The sequence below is a fragment of the Podarcis raffonei genome, chromosome 12 (genome assembly GCF_027172205.1).
Source record: "Podarcis raffonei isolate rPodRaf1 chromosome 12, rPodRaf1.pri, whole genome shotgun sequence".
In the NCBI taxonomy this organism is placed as follows: Eukaryota; Metazoa; Chordata; class Lepidosauria; order Squamata; family Lacertidae; genus Podarcis; species Podarcis raffonei.
In genome coordinates, this window is record NC_070613.1 from 56,716,039 (window position 1) to 56,738,471 (window position 22,433).

Consider the following 22,433-nt stretch of genomic DNA (forward strand, 5'->3'; position numbering starts at 1 on the left):
CTGTAGTTTAACCCACAGCGCCACCCGTGTCCCTTATGTCCCTTATGACACCCGTGTCATCCTATGTTACACTCGCATAAAATCCAAACTGGATATGGGCTGGAACTGCATGTTTTAATCAATCAATCAATCAATCAATCAATTGCGACAAAATAAATACATAAAAATCATACTTTGTGTTTGGCTGAAAGCTTAGGGCCAGCAGCTGGGCTTGGAACTTTTTCCTGGCACAATACTTCCATGTACTGCTAGTTTTTATATCACTTACCCCATCTTTCTACCCTGACCCACACCAATGACCTCTTTCACAATATTTCTGTAGGCCATCTGACTGGGCTACTTGAACCTTCTTTATGATAGAGTTCGAATGATACCTTTGAGTCAATCTGGCTATCAAATAGATCATAGTAACGGCACTTGAGTACTTCCTGCTCACCAGGATTGCCAGTCCTAGCCTTCCCACCCCTGCGGTGATGACATACCTGAAATCCAGTTGTGTGTTTAATACTCAATGAACACTGGCCTCATCGCTTGCATAATTCTCCAGTGATTCCAGGAAAGTGACTACATCATTGAGGCTTAAGTGTGTATTGGATTTGACTTGTGTAGGATGACTTCAGACATGCCATCCATGGCAAGGACAGCGAGGGCAAGTGTGCTCTGCTCCATACAATGTTGGATCAGCCTGAAGATATTGTCCAAGCCAGTCTTACAGTTGGCCACTTGCCTGAAGCACTTGGTGCTCAGAATAGCTCAGTAATTAGGATGGAGTCAATGGGTTGCTGATAATGTGTGTTTTCTTGGAATTCATAGTTCTCTGGTTCTAGAGAACCAGGATATAGTACTTTGCAGATGAATCAGATCCAATGTATCCTTATATTTTCATATGGTAGCTATAGTGAATTCAAAGGGGGGGAATGAGCTGAGAATGAGGGAGGGGCTGAATTAGTTGTGCAGAGACTTGATTCTGAGGATGGAAAAATGAATTTGATCTGCGTGGAAAAAAAGAAGCCAGTAGAGGGATATGAAGGGAGAAGCAACAAAATCAGACTGAAGAACGGCAAAAATCATTTTAGCAGTGGGAGTAGGAAAGAGAAGAGAACATTGCAGGCATCAGTTTTATTGTTTTAAGGAGAAACTAAGAGAATCAGAGCCATGGCACTATTTCAGTTGTCTCATCATGACGGCGAATGATTCTAAATCCAGTGGCGGCCTTGATGTTGCATTGCATGGCTAGAAGGGAAGCCTGAATAGAATTAGGCACAGTGAGATCCTGACACATTTTGAAAGGGGCAAAATGCAATCTGTCTTCTATACCCATCTTGTAGAGAACAGGGCTTGAGATAAGATTTTTATTTTATTTTTTAAACACATTGTGGCGATCACACAGGGTCCCTGGACGTTTAACGGTCTATTGATCCCTGTGCCACCACTGTGCTCGCTTCCTCGCTGCCACCAACCAACCCGTTACTCTCGGGTAAAACACTGAGTCCAGACAGTTGTTAAAATTGAACCAAATAAACAAGTTTATTTTATAAGCATTAACAAGTTTATGGTTTCTCAGATTATATTTCTGTCAGTTTCTTAACTTTACTTTCTTTACCGGCCTATACCTTCTGACTGATTATCTCAACTGTTTGACTGACTCCTCTTAACAGATTCTCTCCCTCTCTCACACCAGACTAGCCCAACCCACAGACTTATCCTCCCTCTCTCTTCTCTCTCCAGACTCACTTCTCAACCACCCTAACTCTAACTCTTAACTCCTTCCCTTGGGTTCTCATTGGTTAGTCATTTTACAATTAGTTAACCCTTTCCTTATGGACCCAGTATGATGTCACACACCTAGGAGGGGAAACGCCACACACATCAATCCCTTAGACAAATATGCAACTTCTTACTGAATATACTAACAGGGCAATCCTGGACAGCAGCCTCTGCATATTTATGGAATATGTAAAAATGGTGTGGTTTTTGTAGAGTTATATTGATATTCTTTGTTTATTGCGTCCCCATTTTCTCTTCTTTTTGCTCATTCCCTATGTTTGTATTTCTTCTGTGAAGTTTAAGGTACACTAGTCACCTATATTATTTTTATCTGCTGTCCATCCACATGTGATTCACCATTTCTCCCTGGTTGCATTTCATTGTTTTCTAAACTATGTGCACAATTAATAAAGTATGTTTGCATAAATGCACCTTCTTCCTTCCACTACTCATCTGGAGTTCCATTCTAAACCTCTCCTGCAGTGACGGAGAGTTAGGCTGAGCACACTAGCTCTGCCCCATGATTGTCCAAGCTGCTCTCCTTCAAAACAAAGAGCCTGTTCTATTCATGCAAACTTCCACACAATCTAGAACTGGAAAACCAGGGCTCAAAATGCGCGGGGAGCTTCTGTGAGTAGGAAAACAGGCTCCTCAACTTGTGGAAGGTGGTGGCAATGGGTTGAAGTGGCCCCCTCTTTACCCTTCCCTTTATGTGAGAGATTTCAAATGCTGGAATCGAGCTGCTGTGTAAGTGTTTAGTAGCAGTTTCCCTGTACATTGGTGGTGTCCACAGCTTAGATGGCTTAGAGATACCCTTCCTAACAGGAGCTTAAAATTGATGAGAAGATGTGGACTTCCCCCTACTTTATTCTCACAACAACCCTGAGGCTGGCTTTATGGTTCAGTGAGGATTTAGCCTGAATCCAGCCCTTTGTGCACTAGAACCTTACAACAGTTTGGTAAGGTAGACCATTGTTGTTAGCCAGCTATGGCGGAGAAGGGAAGAGCCAAGAGGTGAGGTTGTCTGGGGCCAACTACCCATTATAGCGATAATGTGATTAGCCACCACATTGTGGTTTTTAAACAAACTTAAATACCAGAGTAGGGAGTCTTGATGGTACCAAGGGGAGGTTTATTCTAAAAGTCTACTGTGACATTGGTTGGGGGATGGGTTACTGAAATTACAACTGTGGAGGAAAGGCTAGAGTCTTGCTTCCCTGCGCATTGTGGCGCCAGTGACTATTACATACTATTTAAAAAATTTTTGAAACCCATGACATAATTGCAAATTGCATCATTAACCTAACAAGTAGTTAGGCCCAGAGGCTACCTCACGAAGTCATGGCTGAGGTAAGAGGTGAACTGGGGATTCTCCTGCGCACTCTTTAGTCACCAGCTGTCAGGGAGGGTGATGGTGATCATTGAAAGCGTAGTCACCTGCCTTCAACTTTTGGATGCTGCTGTAACTGAATGTGACAAGCACTGGGATGGAGGCTCAGACCAACTGCAGCAGACAAAGCAGCCCCCCAGCTGTGGTGTGCTTCAGCTTGTAAAGGGGGTCTCTTAGCAGTCATCACCTGCCCAGGTTCCACAGTTTGAGATTAACAGGCTTGTCAGGGATGGGTGTGTGGAAGACTTGAAGAGAACAATAGCCTTGAAGAGAACAATGGCCTTGAAACACATTTTGTTGTTAAAAAAAGACAACACCTCAGCAGCATGCCTATAAATTGTAATCCATTTGCTTTATCTGTATGGTTAGACAAAGATGATTGTGTGTCTTTTCCTTTCTTTTCAAAAGCAAGGCACATTCTGTATGTTCATGCTCATACCGCGCTAAGAAGAAAATATACCCTCAGTTCATAGGAGCAAACTCCTAGGGGCTAAGGTCCCAATAAAATATTTGAGCCCCCTCCAAGTTGATAGGCATTCAAATGGTGTGTGTGTGTACCATGTCCTGTGAATAGAATAGAATTTATTATTTATACCCTGCCCATCTGGCTGGGTTTCCTCAACCACTCTGGGCGGCTTCCAACAGAGTATTAAAATACAGTGGTCGATTAAACATTAAAAGCTTCCTTAAAGAGGGCTGCCTTCAGACATCTTCTAAAAGTCTGGTAGTTATTTTTCTCTTTGACATCTGGTGGGAGGGCGTTCCACAGGGCTGGTGCCACTACCGAGAAGGCCCTCTGCCTGGTTCCCTGTAACTTGGCTTCTCGCAGTGAGGGAACAGCCAGAAAGCCCTCGGCGCTGGACCTTAGTGTCTAGGCAGAACAATGCGGGTGGAGACGCTCCTTCAGGTATACTGGACCGAGGCCGTTTAGGGATTTAAAGGTCAGCACCAACACTCGGAAACGTACTGGGAGCCAATGTAGGTTTTTCAAGATGTGTTATGTGGTCTTGGTGGCCTCTCCCAGTCACCAGTCTAGCTGCCGCATTTTGGATTAATTGCAGTTTCTGGGTCACCTTCAAAGGTAGCCCCATGTAGAGCGCATTGCAGTAGTCCAAGCAAGAGATAACTAGAGCATGCACCAATCTGGCAAGACAGGCTGCGGGCAGGTAGGGTCTTAGCCTGCGTACCAGATGGAGCTGGAAGACAGCTGCCCTGGACACAGAATTAACCTGCGCCTCCATGGACAGCTGTGAGTCTAAAATGACTCCCCGGCTGCGCACCTGGTCCTTCAGAGGCACAGTTACCCCAGTCAGGATCAGGGAGTCCTCCACACCCACCCGTCCCCTGTCCCCCAAAAACAGTACTTCTGTCTTGTCAGGATTCAACCTCAATCTGTTAGCCGCCATCCATCCTCCGACCGCCTCCAGACACTCACACAGGACCTTCACCGCCTTCACTGTGATTGTGAAGGGATGGGGCTTACCTGCCCCTCCCCAATATTTTATTCAAATTGGCACCCCTGCTGCAGTCCTCATCCCCAGCAAAAGGGTTGTCTAAAGTGCAGTTGAGAAAGGTCACTGTTCCCCACAACCCCTTGAACGTGGTTTGCTCCACGCCATCGCCTCTAGTGCTGCACGCACAGACTTCTTGACTCACTGTCTTTGCCCAAACAGGTGTGCAGGTTTCTGCCATGCTTCATCAAGCTAGATCAGAGGTGATATCAAGACCAAGGAAACAAGTTACAGTGCCTCTTCCACAGACAGATAATAATTGGAAGTGGTTTTAAACAGGCTTTGCTTCTGATGGGGTACACAATTTTTATCCTTCAAGGAGGGTGAACCAACACGCATGGTGTGAGCAGGATCCTGGTGGCAGACAGTGTGAGAACAGATGGCATGCACAAGCCAATACTGTTTGTCTGTGCGTAGGGCTCAGGTTTACTTACCTGGAGGCCTGGGCCAGCGTTTGCCCCCATGATCCCTCTCCACTGATCCTGGATTATCTGTTGGGGAAGGGCTCTGGTTGGATGTGCTCAAGCACGTTTTGCAAGCTTTTGAAGCAATCCACTCCCCCTCCTGCCCACATGCTTACCAGAATTGAAGAGGGCTTGAATGCACACACCAGAAGTAGTCATCCCTTTTCCAAACAGCCTTGAACTCCCAAAGGAAACTATTGTCAGTCTGTAGCCTGGATTTCCTCATCCTGTTCCCCTTTCCCCCTCTTCTTGTCACCCTATTGTCTTTTCCCACTGACAATACAGCTCTTTGGCTCAGGGGCTTGCTCTTTTTGCATTGCAAGATGCCATGTGCGCAGTTACTGCTATATAGATTATTATTATTGTGTTCGGGATTGCAGTCTGAATGAGAAACGTGCAGCACACAGGACAGTATTATTATGGCTCTGAACAGGTTGGCATCAATTTGGGATAAGCAGAAGAGAGCAGGGAAATGAATCGCTTCAGCCAAAATATTCCATCTGATGAGGGAACAGCTGCTTTTTTTCAAGACCTGCGCCATTCTTGAGAACCGGAAAAGTCATTTTGAGCTCTGGGCTGCTCTACTGTACCATCTTTTGTGCAGCTGTATTTCTGACATGGAAAGCTAGCTTGAACTTCTGCAATCCTCTGCCCCAGACACCTCCAACGCCCGCCTGTGTGTTTTTTCCAAAGGTTTTTCAGCTGTGCTGTTGAGAAACTCTATTCAAAGGGAGAGGAAGGGGGAGGGGAAAAAAAAGGAAAAACATCTGTCTGACTTGGTCCACAAGATTGTTTCTATAGCTGTAACACTTATAAGAGCACAGAATAATGTTATTTTTCCAGGACGGACTCCGTGTCCTTTTTTGAATTCTTTTCTCTGATGGACAATGCTTCCTGTCCCACCCTTTTTATTAACCACAAGATGATTTTTATGGACGTAACAAAGTAAGAAAGACACAAATTGATGAGGAAATCAATGGAAAGAATACTGAAAATTGCACAATGATCTTAACCCTTCCCAAGGAATTAGATGTGAGGAGGGAGCTGTTTTTATGAATGGGTATAACTGACACATGAAACGCGTGGGATCTGTCTGAGTGCCTTGTCTGGGTCAGTTGGGACATCTGGCTGTTGTGAATTTGGCACAATGTGACTCATTAATACACAAATAGCAAGCCTTGATAGTATCCACTTATGATTCCTTGCTGGCGTTGTCACAAACAATGTCAAATGCCAGTGAACTGCCGATGTGCTGACCTTCCAGACTCTGGGTTCACCCTCACACAACACAGTCAAGACTGGTGTGCGTTCAGCACACAGTCATGCAAGGTATGGTGCAGGGAATGACCAATTTGCCCATATATGGTGCCAGCTAGGAAGATGTTCCTTGCTCTGGAATGACTGGACTTGATGCACCAAAGTCCACAGCCCATTTATCATCTGCTCCTCTAAAAATGCCCATTTCCCAGAAACTGGTTAGCAGAGGTCTGGAGAGTCTTTCTGATGAAATGGAAGGTTTGAACCAGAAACTTTGGTAATGGTTTGTTCTCCTTGGAAATGAGAATGAAAAACAAAACAAAACCCAACCCTCATTTTAGGCACTTTATATTATGAATTAGCTGCCAGAAACTGGACCCTGGGAAAGTATCAATATCAGCTGCCTGCCCTTGTTTCCTGGGGCAAGTGGAGGGTTTGAAGGGAAAAGTGCCTGGCAGTGCCTTTGGATGGAAGAGCCTGGAGTCTGGCGTGCCACCTTCCGCTCCCTTTTCAGCAAAAAGCCTATTCTGGTGCTATCACTAAGTGTGTTAATGGTATGTGTGCACAGTGGTACCTTGAGTTAAGTACTTAATTCGTTCTGGAGATCCGTTCTTAACCTGAAACTGTTCTTAACCTGAAGCACCACTTTAGCTCCTGCTGCCGCCACCACATGATTTCTGTTCTCATCCTGAAGCAAAGTTCTTAACCCAAGGTACTATTTCTGGGTTAGCGGAGTCTGTAACCTGAAGCATGTGTAACCCGAGGTTCCACTGTACTAGCTCCATCCACATTGTGGGATGTTTCATGGAAAAATTGAGGCTTTTCTGTCTTCTGAAATATGTATGAAGCCTCCATGATTACAGGAGTCTTCACCCCCCCCCTTTGGCTTTCCTCCCCCACAAGTTTAAAGAGGTTGTAAACAGCAATGGAGAAGGGCCAGCGCTGGCACACTCATTCCCACTGTCCCTCTCCCTATATGTTTTCTGTACTCTTAATGATAACACCCAAATAGGGATCCAGCTGGCTTGTTTCCAGCCTGAACCACTAAAGGTAAAGGGACCCCTGACCATTAGGTCCAGTCGTGGCCGACTCTGGGGTTGCGGCGCTCATCTCGCTTTATTGGCCGAGGGAGCTGGCGTACAGCTTCCGGGTCATGTGGCCAGCATGACTAAGCTGCTTCTGGCGAACCAGAGCAGCGCACAGAAATGGCGATTACCTTCCCGCCGGAGCAGTACCTATTTATCTACTTGCACTGGCATGCTTTCGAACTGCTAGGTTGGCAGGAGCTGGGACCGAGCAACAGGAGCTCACCCCGTCACGGGGATTCGAATCACCGACCTTCTGATCGGCAAGTCCTAGGCTCTGTGGTTTAACCCACAGCGCCACCTGCATCCCCTACTGCTTCATAAATTCATCTGTCCCATTCCCGCAAAATCCACATGAGATGGAAATGTTTAAATATTATAGGTTGGAGCCAGATTTACCCTTCCCAGAGCAAAACGACTCCTTCTGTTCTTGGAAGGGACTGAGATTCAGTTAAAGCTTCAACAGGGAAAAAAGAAAGCCGCCATTTTTGCTGATTCCTTCTCCCTCTCCTGAGGTCCCTCTGCCGCTACGGAACAGCTTTTTATGAGGCAAAGGGGACAGCAGTGGGAACAAGGCATCAGCAAAAATTGCCTCTCCTCACAGATGGAATTCTGCCCATGGGTAGTGTGGATCCAAAGTAATTTTTAAAAAATTACCCATTTCTGAACATATTTTCTTTTCCTAAAATAAGCATTCTCAAACATATTCTGGCCTACCTCTTAACTTAGAACTTTGTTGGAACATGTGGAAAGCATAGAAGATGGTAGATAATGAAGATCCCATCTGCACATTGGTCTGGTAGATGTGGATCGGGGCAGTTCATGCTGGAATCTACAAAAATTGAATTCCTCCAGCTTCCCTCCAAAGCTCTTGTGGAGATACATATGGACAGGTGGGGTGAGTTGTTTATATACAGGTGACTTGAAATTGTTGTGGCAGCGTCCCTCTGTGAGGTAGCATTTGTCTGGGAACTCTGAGGATGAATACATTTGACATCAGGATCTGAGCAGATGAGCGATCAATGATTAACAAAATGTCCTTTGATGCAGATGGGTCTGCTCTTAACAGTCACAATGTTGGGGCCCTGATTCATCCCTGAGAAAGTACTCTGATGTAATCACCAATGGTGTTGTGGAATTCCAAAATAGAAAAGTTTCACTTTAAAAAAATGTATGAATCTTAAGTCCTTGTTCAATTGTCTTTGGTCTTTTCGCAATATATCCTCTTTGAAAATATGCTGCCTTTTTCAAGCCCCTGACCTGAGAGTCTTAGGGCCAGTGGTTTTTCCCCCCTGGGGGTACTCAAGGGTCTGAAGTACCAGCACTTTTTTCTAGATTAAAAACACTGGTTAAAAGTGTCACGCTTACTGTAGCAGCTTCATGGTGCGTACCAACACATTTTTTTTCTGTAAGAAAAGGACTGCTTAGGGCCAAAGGACACATGGCCTAAAGTGCTGTGCTCCTCTTGCCTGAAGGTGTTTTTTTAAAAGGTGACTCAGCCCTCAGTGTTTGAGGTTAATTGAGGACCCCTAGAGGGAGGGGAAGCTGCACATTATGAGCATTTTGGCTTTTGTGCACCCCATTCTACTTCTGGGAAAGAGAGAGAAAAAAGTGCACCAGTGTGCTGGGGTTTGACCCAGGAAGTCAAGGAAATTATTGTTTGGCCATGAACTGCAAAGGGATTGAGTGACGACTACCGGCAAAAACTGAAATCTGGGACATTAGCAACCAAAAATTAATTGGTGTCTGCAGTTCCACGGTGACTCCCCACAACCCCTGTCCTCCCATCTCCTATTGGCGCTGGAGCTCAGCGTGAGGAGTTTGTAGGGGCAGCTGCACACTATGGGAGTCATGTGACTCCACTTCTCTTTTGAATTATTATGATTATGATTATGATTATTTGAATTTATATACCACCCTATACTTGGAGGTCTCAGGGCAGTTCACAGAAAAGATCACAATATATAAAATCAAAATAAAAACAATAACACAATGGAAAAAGTATTAGATGCAAACATTCTCTCTAAAGGCAGAGCAATTGTCAAAAGGCAGGGCAATTCACAATGCCATTATTACCGGTAAATTGCAATCTTTTTTAAAAAATAAATAAATAAATCTGGAGACTAGATGCCGTTTCAGAATTTAATCATGTCATATGGAGGTTGCCAAAAACACTTGTGCATGATGGTGCTCCATGCAGTGAGTGGGGCATAGCATTTATATTGGATTTACTGCATGTGTAAATATTACATGTGGTGCTTCTTTGGAGACATGCCATACTACTGGGCTGACCTGTGCAGTAAGGTCAATTTGAACGATGACCTTCTGTGCAGAAAACGGCTACTTTTCTATTCTTGGTGTCTTCACTGTGGGGCGTATGAACTAAGCCTAGCAGTAAACTGAAGAACCAGGCCGGGGCTAGCCAACATGATGCTGTACAAATGTTTTGGACTACAACTCCACTTATCCCCTACCACTGGCTATTTTGGCAGTGAATGATGGGAGTGGTAGTCCAAAACAACTTGGAGACACCATGTGGGTTCCTCCTACACAAGGCATCATTCTGAAGGGGCTTTGTGTCCTCCCCATTGGTCTCATTTGTGCTTATTCTGACCTGAGATTAGAAGAAGGAGAAGGATTTACAACACTCACTTAGTACCACGGTCGAGAGAGAGAGAGAGAGAGAGAGAGAGAGAGAGAGAGAGAGAGAGGGCTTGTTCACACTTCCGCTCATCCCATGCCCAGAAGGCAGGAGTCTGAGAGGTTTTCCGCTTGCCCCGTATTTTTTAGGCACAGGTCAGAGCGGCTTTGCCTTTGCCCCGCCGCTTTCCCCTGGAAAACCCATTCTTTAGCGCTAAATCAGAACAAACAGGAAACCTGTGGGAAACCTGGTTGCCATTTATTCCAGATGAGCACTAAACCTCGGGTTTTCCAGGACAAAAGCGGTGGAACAAACAGGAGTGTGGATGAGCCCTTAATGACCCAAGTTAGCACAATTCGGGATTGTCTTGTGGCCAATTTATTCCCACCACTTATCTGTAAATATTTCATGCTTTCTCTCTCTTTTTCTTTCTCCCTGTCTCCCCACGCCACATTTCTCCCATCCTTTAATGCTCCAAGGAAGCAGCATGCTGGGAGATCAGGCTCCCCAATCTCTTTTGGCTTGTGCTGCAGTCGGAGAGAGAAATCCCTCAACCTCTGGCTTTTCCATCGCAGTTATACGGAGTCTCAGATAGGACTCACTCCAGCGACATATGGCTTTCCTCCACAGAAAATCCCCCCCTTTCCCCCTTATATCCCCAATGGGGCTTCCTGACAACAAGTGCAGTGAAGCAGCCACTGCATGAGAAAGTTGCCACACAGCACAGCATGTAAGCCTTCTGATTCCTCCCCCTGGCTTACAGCATAATAAACCAGTTATCTGAAGATCAGAACTGTTATGTGGAAATTGATATTTTGCTGAATTAAAGGGCATTGCTTTGTTGCAGAGGGGTCCCTGTGCTTGTAGTAGCACAAGCAAGAAGGAGCACCCGCTTGCTAAAGAAGGGGTTAGTTGGGCCTTGAGCGTCCGAGTGATCCCTCAGCCGTCTGGTGAGGCAGGCTCTGCCTTGGTAAATTTATTAGTCTTTAAGGTGCCATTGAACTCTTTGTTGTTTCGCTCACTGTTTTTACTCCATGCCCCAAAGCCAAAGCTGACAGATAACAATCTCTTTAGCTGACAACTGACATGTGGCATAATATTAAAGAGAAGTGAATGATAAATTCTAAAACAAAAGTTAAGCTTTCTTTCAGAAGCAATTTAATCTCCATATTCACGAAAACACAAGGAGAGGGGGGAAATAGCTTGAATGGGTCAGGAAACCCATATTTGCAAAAATGTTTTACACATCTGTGATGGAAAACTGCTCTGGCAAGTCGCAGAGCAGCTTCTGGAGAGCTCAATGTGGCCGTGCGCAGTCACAGGTGCCTGAGCTCTCAGCCTTGTTACATCACTGCCACATATGCTTGGACCACTTTCCTTGCACAAATCAGCCATATGGAGAGATCAGATTTTGCAGAACAGAAACTTCCAGAATGACCTTATGCCAAAGAAGATTCCCTATGTCTCGCCCTTTTATCCTCACACGGGAGCATTAAAGAGCTAAACATCTCTCATTTCAACTTCCTCCCAACCCAATTCCTTTGGCTCATAGAATGGTGTTCTTTTCTTTCTTTCTTTTTTTTACTAGCAGCTGTTTTTTCAGCTGACATTTAAACTTTGCTCACATCCTTGCAGTTGATTTTCTAATGTTCCCTTGGAAAAAAAGAAAAGAAAGGAAAAAGAACCCACCCTCTTTACTGTATTGAATCCCAATAACTTAAAGCATATTGACATTTGCTGGTTTAGAAACTGAGCTGGAATTACCAGCTCATATTTACATTGATTAGCACTTTGTCTCTGGAGGTTCTGGTAATGGAATATATAGCTTTCCGCGTCTTAAGATGTTGGTTCAAATGCAATTCAAACCTGAAGTGGCCCGGCTTAGTCCAAAGAACAGGTGTCCAGAGCAAACATGGGAAAGGAGGGAGTTGTGGTTATGAGAAGCATTGAACTAGACCTCAGGACTGATTGGTTCTGTTCCCAGTTCTGTTTCAGAATTGTGTCATTTTTGGCAATGCACTTGCAAATGGGGTAATAATACTTTACTGCCTCCTTGGGGTGTTTGTTGGATGAACTTGCTACTGTTGTGAGAATCTGAGATTCTCTGGTAGGTGGCCCACACAAGTACCAACGTTCCAAGTCCTCCAGCCCGTCCTTTTATATACTACCACCACCATAATCCGTGGGCTTTAGCAGTCAATCCCTCTTCCTAGGGAACTCTGGGAATTGTAGTTCTGTGGGGGAAACGGGAGTCTCCTAACAATGCACAGCACACATAGCAAACAACACTTCCCTGCTTCATTTGAGGGGAGCATAAAGAATAAAGCAAGCATAACGGTGCTTTAAATGTTTGGTGCAGATGTGGCCTACCTTAGACTTGACTGCATAATGACACACTGAGAGTAACTGAGCATAAGCCAACATCATCTCAAGGAGCAATGAATGACAATTGAAAAAGGGAGACATTTTTATCATCGCTGGAAGTGCCTGTGAGAAAGAGTGAGTCGCTTGGGCTCAGTCCTAGAACAGTTCAATCTGGTTGGGAAGATGATGAGTGTCTCTTCCAAATGGGCTTTTCCTCATGAAGTCATACATTTTTGGGGGGCACCACACCACTAAATCTTTAACATATAATAAAAAAGAGGAAGGGCTGGGGTGTGCGTTGTGATATCTCTTTAAGAGGATTGTTATATTTTGGAAGGAAACTCCTTGGGCGGCTTTTTGGGGGTTTTATTTTAGTAGGAAGAGGGAGCCTCAGCCTGGCAGAGGAAGCAAGTGAGAACAGTGTATCAGGCCTCTAATATAATAAAGGTGGAAGGTAAAACAAATAATAAAACCCTACTATCTTGTATTGTATTACTTTATAATAAAAGAAATAATCAGTACCTTGGCAGCTGCTCTACTGGAGCATAAGTGGGAACACCACAGAACGAATATCTTAAAAAGGCAAAATAATGTTTTTCATCTCATGGCCATATCTTCAGTTTGACAGGTCGGTCTCCCCCGCCCTCTCTCCGAGACAGTTTAAAATGGCTGTTTGACTTTACTTGTCTCAGTTTATATGGGAAATATGGGAATTCCTTGCACTTGATGGGTAATGTTAACATCTAGTTGGGAAGAACATGTTGTGGACTTTGGGAAGAGGGATCCACAAAACGGTGCTTATAACTTGCTCAGCATCTGGAATGGTTCTGCCATCATGCAGGCTGTGTTAGGCCTCTTCAGAGGCTTACAGACCCTGGCACATTCTGCTGTTGAGTAGTGGCTGAGACACCACATGAACAACCACTACCATGAGCAGCTCCTCTCAGGAGGCTTTGGACCACCCAACAATGTGTGCAACGTCCAATGATGTTGCCTCTCTGCTGAGGCTCACAGGGTTGGAATAACACTGAGTATAGCATGAACATCTGATAATGTCAGGAATTCTCCCAGGCCCTAGTTCATACAGACAATTACTTGGGTGCGAAACGGAGCCATTGTAACGAGTGGCCAGATCATATTTTTTCCCCAGTGCACCACAGCACCAGAAGGTGTCTGTGGGTGCAAGGCATTTCTGACAAAGGCGATGGCAAGTTCAACCTGCCCAAAAGAGCAGGTTTTCACAGGGAAAACGAGCAAACAAAGGCACACTCAGGCACAGAGCTTTAAAGCGCGAACTGTGCTTGGAAAGAGCCGAGGAAAGATAACTGTGGATCAAGGTTATGGAGTAGCCTAGTTCCCTCTTTCAGTCTTCCTTTACGCCATTCGCATCAAATTTCCCATTGCGCAATAGGATCTTATAAAGGAAGATTGTGGGTTTTGAATAGTGTGCCAAAGCTATCTGGGTGTACAACAAATCTGGGGTTTCAGAGGTGCTTAATGCTGGGCCACAAACAACTACAAGGTACAGTTTGTTTATCATTCATTTATTCATTCATTCATTTGCCATTCTCCTGCAGGGGGCAGGCTGAACTGGTTCGTCAAGAGCAAAAATGAAGCATCCAAGCTCACCAACTGGTTTCACACAGTCAGCTCCCTTGTCACCCATGTTTTAATACAAGGGTTATTATACTGCAAGTAGGTTTCTCATGGGAGTAGGGGACAAATAAGTTTCTCATGGGAGCAGCCTTTTCCAAACCTTCCTGATAACTCCCTGGAATCTGAACAAAAGCCTTTGTCCTGTAGCTACTGTATAAGAGAAGGATTAGAGGAGAGAGAGGGAGAAAAGCTGATCAGTAACACCTTTCTCTTGGGTTTTGTCACAAGTCTAACCCTGTGGTACTTCTTTCACAGTATAACCTTCCACTGTATCTGCATTTTTTATTGAGTGAATATGCTGTTTATTACTCAGTGGCTTGCTATTACATAACAAAGCCAATGAAATCCCCAGTCTGTAGGATCGAGTCCATGTGGCTCTGTCTTCATGTGCACATTCTCTCACATGCTGCCTCTCCCTTTTCCTTCTCATGCTCTGAGCAGGTTGAGAGGCCTTGCCCATTGACCCACCGCTGACCTCCATCCAAGGCCAAGCTGGGGTGGGGGTGGAGGGGCTGGGAGATCACACCACACACTGCCTCTTACGTTATTTATTTTGCTCTATAACTTAATGACTTTCCGGGTTCCGCTCACATCCAAAATATCAAGCATGATCTATGCCAAAGATATAGAAAATAAATGAGAGCCAAAAAGTCATCCAAGAAGCATTACTAGACATAACAAAAATTTACTGGCTCTTAAATAGGCCGTGGTAATGCAGGAAATATCCGTGCGCAGAAAGGGGGAAAACACAAAGGTATTCAGTCTTCAGCTGGTGTGCTTAGCATATTCACAGTATATACAGACATTTTAGCTTCCCATGTTTCTGGATGTAATTGTCCTATGGTCACATTCTTGTGCGAGCAAAACAATGCTAAATATTTCTTGCAAAATGATTAGATTTGAGTGGCCACTGCTATGTGCGTTCTGTGACGGGTTAGAAGCTACTACTGTATTTTCAACTTGTCTAGAAGTCAAATGTCTTAGTTATCTTTCACAGCTATTTGGTTGCTGTACAATGACTTTGTTTATGGAGACTAATGAAGCCAGAAAGTTGGGTGGTGGTTGTTTTAATGCTTGGGTCTTGCAGTGCAGCTTTGCTTTACTTTCGAAGTAAAAGGAAAATACTTATTTAACCATTTGCAAATTGCCTTGTTGGTTTTTATTATTATTATTATTATTATTATTAATATTATTATTAAAGACAATTTTGTAAATATAATGATAAAACCACTAGGAAAAATAAAATATCCAACAGTGTCAAAACAGTAGATCTAAAAAATACGTCGTATCAACAAAAACAACTCTGATAAAATTTTAATTAACATCAGTGATCTATGTTTATTTCTTTCCTGCCTGCTCTACTATTATTCTCTATTGATTTTCAGACATTTATAATCAGCAGAAATGAAGAAAGGAAAAACCCAGGAACAGTATTAACTGTACATCTTCAGAAAAATGGGAAATACAAGTTACTGGCATCCAAGGCACCATGCATAGCAGTAGTTTCATATGTATGCCATGTTTAACAATAACAATGTTTAACAATAACAAAGTGAGAGTTTGTTTTTTATTACTACAGAATCTTTGATGAGGTGGCCAGGCCTTCGACCAGTAGTCATATGGTGTAGAACCCAGAAGATCAGCGGAAAGCAATTACCACCAGAAAAGAGAGTCTAAGAATTCCAGATTGTGATGTAATGCGCTCTATGTGGGGCCGCCCTTGGGTCTCGTTCAGAAGCTCCAGCTGGTCCAGAATATGGTGATCAGACTGTCGATGGGAGCTTCTGCTTGAAAACTTGCGACACCATTGTTAAAACAGCTGTACTGGCTGCCCACTAACTACCAAGGCAAGTTCAAGATTCTTGCATTAATTGCACATGGCCAGTAATGCTAGAGAGAAATTAGTCTTTTTGCACCAATCAATCAAATTTAACATTTGTCTAATTGGATCTGCAATTTGTCTGCCTGGTAGAAAACCAGATTGGTCAATGTGCATTAGCTTTGTTATTACTAACTCAATAAAAGACTAATAACAATTTTGTGTGTTGTTGTTGTTGTTGTTGTTATACCACCCTTCATCCACATAGAATGGAACCACCGTAAAATGATGCCACCCACCCACAACTCAAACAGCTGCAACTCAAACAGAATTAACAGGGACACACTCCCACAGTCTCTCTCCTGACAAAGGTCAGCAAATTCTTATAAATTTGGAACATCAAACTCTTGACTTCCTTGGCCTTGCAGGTCCTTGGCCTGTGTGCTTTCCGTATGTAGTATGTTGATTTCAAACTTTGCATTTTGTAGCATGAAAGCTGCATTAAAAGTAATGCAGAAACATCTGTATGGATGTGAAAATCTGTTAGCATTTTGTATTTTGTGGGGCGAACTGTTGAAGAACCCACCACAGACAGGAAACCATGAAAGCAGCCGTGGGGACATGTGGGCCTCTAGATGTCATTGGATTACAACTCCCATCATCCTTAATCATCTGTGGGGCCACAAGTTACCCATCCTTCCAATCAAATGATGCACTCTTCTTTCCATTCTTGACTTATTCCTCAGTCCTGATGTTTCATAACCAACTGAAAATCTGCTATTCCAAGGGCTAGACAACAGACAGAACTCTCAGACACAGGTAGAGTGTGCATGTCTGGACTCCTTTGTGACTCGCAATGGGGTGATGTGGCTGATCATTTGAGGTCTTCCCCTAAGGTCCTTAAATGGATTTTAGTCAACTGATATTTGACTCAACAGCAGCTGAGTTAAACATGACTCAGCACTTGGGCCTTGTCTTATTGACCATTTGGCTACATATGGTCAAAGTAGATCTATACACAGAGAGGCTGACAAATGCGAAATGTGGCCAGGCTGACTCCACTAATGGACAATTCACCACCTTTGCAGCTGCAGGACAAGATCATTCTGGTAGGTGACATTTCCCTCCCATCCCTAATGTAATTTCCTTCAACATTCAAGTTTCGCCTTTCTGAATGTGAAGAGTGAATGGAAAGAGAAACCTTTGCTCTAAAGTGGGTGGATTTAAGGAACACCTCTATGCCCCCATCCTCCCGCCACCGCTGCTGAAGAAGTGAGAAGTTGTGGCAGCGGCTTCTGGGTTTCAGCGAGGTCTCGCGAGAACCCCACAAAATCTAATGCAGACCACCAGAGGCCTGTTTTGCCTCTGGCACAGGCCTACTCTATCATGAAGATGGATACGTCCTGCATGTAACACATTTGTTATTACTTATTCATTTGTTTATTAAATTTGTATACTACCCTTCATATGAAGATCCCAGGGTGGTTAACAACATAAAAATACAAAATGAGGACACAAAATACATAATAAAAACAAGAACAAAAACAAACCAATAACCCGTCTCCCACAAACACCTTTAAAATGAATGTTAATAAACCAAAAGCATGTTTAAAGAGAAATGTTTTTGCCTGGTGCCTAAAGATATGTAATGAAGGCACCAGGCCAGCCTCCCTGGGGAGAGCATTCCACAAATTGGGAGCCACCACAGAAAAGTCTCATTCTGGTGTTGCCGCTCTCCAGGCCTCTCATGGAGGAGGCACATAAAGAAGGGCCTCAGGTAATGAATGCAGAGTCTGGGTCAGTTTGTATGGGGAGAGGCAGTCCTTGACGTATTGCAGTCCTGAGCCATTGAGGGCTTTGTAGGTCAAAACCAGCACTTTGAATTGGGACCAGGAACTAATTGATAGAGCAGTTGGGTCAGGATCGGTGTACTACACTCAAACCATCTTGCCTCAGTGAGCCATTTGGCTGCTGAATTCTGCACCAGCTGAAGTTTCAAAATTGTCTTCAGAGGCAGCCCTACGTATAACGTGTTGCAGTAATCTAACCTAGAGGTTACCAGAGCGTAAACAACAGAAATTTGGCTATCCCTCTCCAGATAGGGCGCAGCTGGGCCACCAGCCAAAGCTGTAGAAAGGCACTCAGCACCAACTGAGCCTCAAGGGACAGCAGAAGATCCAGAAGTACCCACAAGCAACATACCTGCTCCTTCAGAAAGAATGTAACCCAAATAAGAGAAGGCAGCCTCTCAGCCATCCGGTCTAGGGAGCCACCCACTAACAGTGAATTGAGCTTCAGTTTGTTGGCTTTCATCCAGTCCATTACCAAGGCAAGACATTGGTCCAGCACATCAACTGCCTCACCTGAAGATGTAAAGGAGAAGTAGAGCTGTGTGTCATCAACATCATGTGACAATGCATTCCAAAAACTTTGGATAACCCCACTCAGCAATTTCATGTGTGTATTTGCTCTGGAAAAGGCCATAGATATTTTCTTCTTTTTTATCATAGTCTTGGGGATCACCTGAAAATGTACCACTGTTGTCCACAAGCTTTAATGATCATTCCCTTGGCATACCTGTGGCTACCTTTGTAAAAAACAATGTAGTAAAAAAAAGAGAACAACTTTATGATGAACCAATGGGGAAGATATATTCAGAATTTTACAACACTGTTGGTTTGTGGTGTCATTTAAAAGGAAATAAAAGAATCTATAAAGCACCTTATACTTTTAAACGCTATCTTTGTGGTGCGTTTGAGGTTGCAGTCTTAGGAGGAAGTTGGGCCAGTGCACTTTGGAAAGCAGATAGTTAAGATGAAGCTGTAGTTTATCAACAGTGGAGATTTCTAGGAAGACTTCTGTTTTGTTTGCTTTTCTCTACGGAGATTGGAGAAGACAGGGGAAAAACCCACCAGTTAACTTTATCAGCCTGCATCCTGTACACATCAGCAAAGTATGATGCAGAAAGAGTAAATAATGTTTCCCCTCAAAACAGCAGGTTCCTCTCTTGTGAAAACTAAATAGAAAATTATGAGGAATATGGGGGAGGGGGAGAGAATCCATTTTAAAAACACCCTGTGGTTTGGCTCACTGCCACTTTGTGATGCAGGGCTCACTCTACCCATCAAAACCCAACGGCGTGCTGAGCTGTCAGATAAGTCACCATGGCTAAAAGTTAACTTACATTTGTTATGCTTAGAAACAAATAAGCCCACATACCAGACAGGGCAGGGTTAGACTGTGGGGGCGAATGACAGAGGGGAAACCCAGAGGAAGGAAGGCATTCTTTGAAAATAAATAGAAGGTTCAGTGATTATTACAGCTTGGGTGTGCTGCTCTGCTTGTAACCATTTTATGCACAAGCAGGAAGCAAAAGCATTGACCATCTAACCATCCTCACCTTTGCCAGTGGGAATCTTTAGTGTTATAGGAATTAAGTTTTAAGCCACTGCCTGCTAAGATTCAAAGGCGCACTTGGCCTGAACGAAAGTGCTGTGAAACCACACTGAAATGTGCTGTTGCGACCTGTTCCCTGCGGATGATCAGTGACCACACAAGGTTACACCAATAGCTCTCCAAAGCCACTGCCTCGTCTTTCACAGGGGCAAGACTCAGCCGCTCCTGGAAGTTTAAATATCAGAGGCAGAGAATGGGCTAATCTGTCTCTTTCTACTAAGTGTTGTTGTTTTAATTGAGCGGGAGCATTTTCACATATGGAACTACTGATGTTCAGTATACATTACCAAAACACAGCTGTGCAATATGCCAGACAGATGCCTAGCTTTGAACTTTCTCTTAACTGAGAAACCTAGGAGCCGTCTAAAAGGAATGGCCCCTTTCACATGTTATCTCCTCTGGGTGTGGTTACTCCCATGCTGCCCCAAGTCATACCTGCAGATGTGCTCTGAGCATGGGACATAAGCATTCGGTCTTCCTGAGCCACATATAGCAGATGCACAGCAAGGGAGAAACCACAGAGGTGTTGACAATCATGCTGTTGTAGTTAGCATATCGAGCAAGACTAAGGCTCTCATCCTATGTGTGCTTTTTGTGGGGAGACTCTCACTGAACTCAATGGGACTTCCTCAGTAAACATGCATAGGATCAGTCTGTAAGTTGGAATTTGGTGCTAGAGCTTGATATTTTCTCCCATTGCTTTCTATCACCCAACCTGCTGCCTTTTTGCATCCATTTTGTCACATGCAGGAACAATGTAGGAAGCCCATGTGCTCCCTGACCAGTAGTTGCTCCCCCGGGTTTCAGGCAGGAGACATTCCCGGCCCTACCAGGAGTTGCCTGGGGTTGAACATGGGACCTACTGAATGCAAAGATGGTGCTCTGCCATTGAGCTTTGGCCCTCCTCTATCAGGTCTATTGTCTCTTGCTGCTGCCGCTGTTGATGTTTCCCTCCCCAACCACCAGAGAATAAATATGGCGCTGACAGGTTCAAGTCATTAGTTTAGGCTTTGGTACTCCCAAGGCTTAGAAGATATGTAATCTCTGTACAAGTGCCCTTTTTCTGGGATTGGGCTGAGCTTTACCTTGAGAGTCTATCTGTTAATTAAGCAACTTATTTTTAACTAGTTACAGTAATTATTTCATTGTCTGCATAAACACAATGTTACAGCACCTCAAGACAGGTAATGTTCTGGATATGTAATCAGCAACTTCTTTGACTAATTAATACTGACAATTTAATTATTTTTAGGAAAGACATCATATATATGATTGCACTTAAAGTTGTTCTAATATTGCTTTCAACAGGAATATTGAAAGCAACAGGAGATGGTTTCAATATGTTCCTTTGTTCATTCACTGTAGAGCTACATTCTAGATAAATTCTCATGATCAAATATTTTGTCCTTTGCAAACATTGTGTTTCAGCAAAAGTAAGATAATATTGTAATTGCTGCCTTAAATTGTTTACAGATGGCAGTCAGAAGGTCATGTTCAGCTTAAAAGGCAAACAAACCTCATCTTTCTTCCAGACAGATGTTATGGTATCAGGATGGGACACACCCAGGTGTGGTTTTGGGGGGAAAGGGATCTGGGAAAGTTCAAAATGGTATGCACTTATTTATTTGTTACATGTGTAGCTCACATTTCCTCAAAAGAACTCATAGTAGTATATTTATCATCCTGGTTACTTAACCAATAGGAAACCAGAGTTCCCAGTTTTGAAATTCTGCACCCAAAGTGGAAAGCAAGGAGAAGGGCAAGGGAGAAGCACCCAGCCCTGGTGCTTGTTCATGGCTTCATAAACCATTTTGAAACCATATTTGCTGCAAAACACAGCAAATATGTTTGATTTGGACCAAATTGTCTCTCATCCAGGCCTGGTTTGCTTATTCCCAATACATGGGCTTCAGACCACAACCTTAGGAGCAAATTTCTCCTTTAAGTTTCTCTTACATCCTAGCATGATGTTAGGAGTCAATTGCATCCTACCATTAAGTCACCAAAAATTGCCCTTTCTATTGTTCTTCTGCATCTGTGTTTTTTAATAGCCATACTGAGGCATTATGCCTGAGGACCAACTTTTGTCCTCAGCCTTTCTCACTGCAAGCCAGGCGCCACCTGTGACTCAGCTTGTGACAGATTTCGGCCCCAGGTGGTGCTATTACTTCTGTGTCTAGCAAAAGTGGATCCTAGCTGTTCAGTGACATCACGCCAGTCTGTTTTGCTTCCCGCCAGAGACCAGGTGATTTAGCATGCAAAATTCTGCTAGACCAAGAATGTTGAACACTGCAGAAAAGCTTGGCTCCTTTCTGGATCTTGCTGTGGCCTGTCGGATTAATTAATCAAGACACCAGGAAGTGTTTTACCATGAAGTCTTCCTTACATGGAAAGAGTGTAAAAGGAAAATGTGCACACGCTGACACTTCTGGCACGTAACAAGATTTTGGTCAGCCCCGGCCCCCAGACTTTTTGCTGCCTGAGGCAAAGCAGCAAATGGCTCCTCCCCAAGTCAAAATGCCTCTGGACATGTACAGAGTTGGCATCAAAGGAATGCTTCATTTCAGATCAAGAAGTAGAGCAAAGATAGCCGTGACTGCTATGGATTGCCACCTGCTTCCACTTCCCATAGGTCTACTTGTATGGGCCTCAAAAATGCAAAGAACTGGGATTTGCCATAAGGTTATGAGTTTATGCATGCTTCCCCTTCCCCTCTACTGTTTTTTGCTCCCTTTTTCCTCTTCGGCTCAGGGTGCACATATCATTCCTAAGTGTTTACTCAGGCAGAAATGTGATCGTAACATGCTCCAACTGTGTCTCAAGTACAAAGAGAGAACAAGTGCATAACACAAACAGATGAGCTTAGCTGTGAAATGCATTGACAACCCTCCAAATTTATGCAAAGCAGATCATTCTGGGTCACAAAGAAAGGCATGCCTCAGATCAAGGGAATCCATGGTAGTAATTCAATTCCTACTCTCCCATAATTTTTATTTCTTATTTATCAACCTGAATCCTGGCCC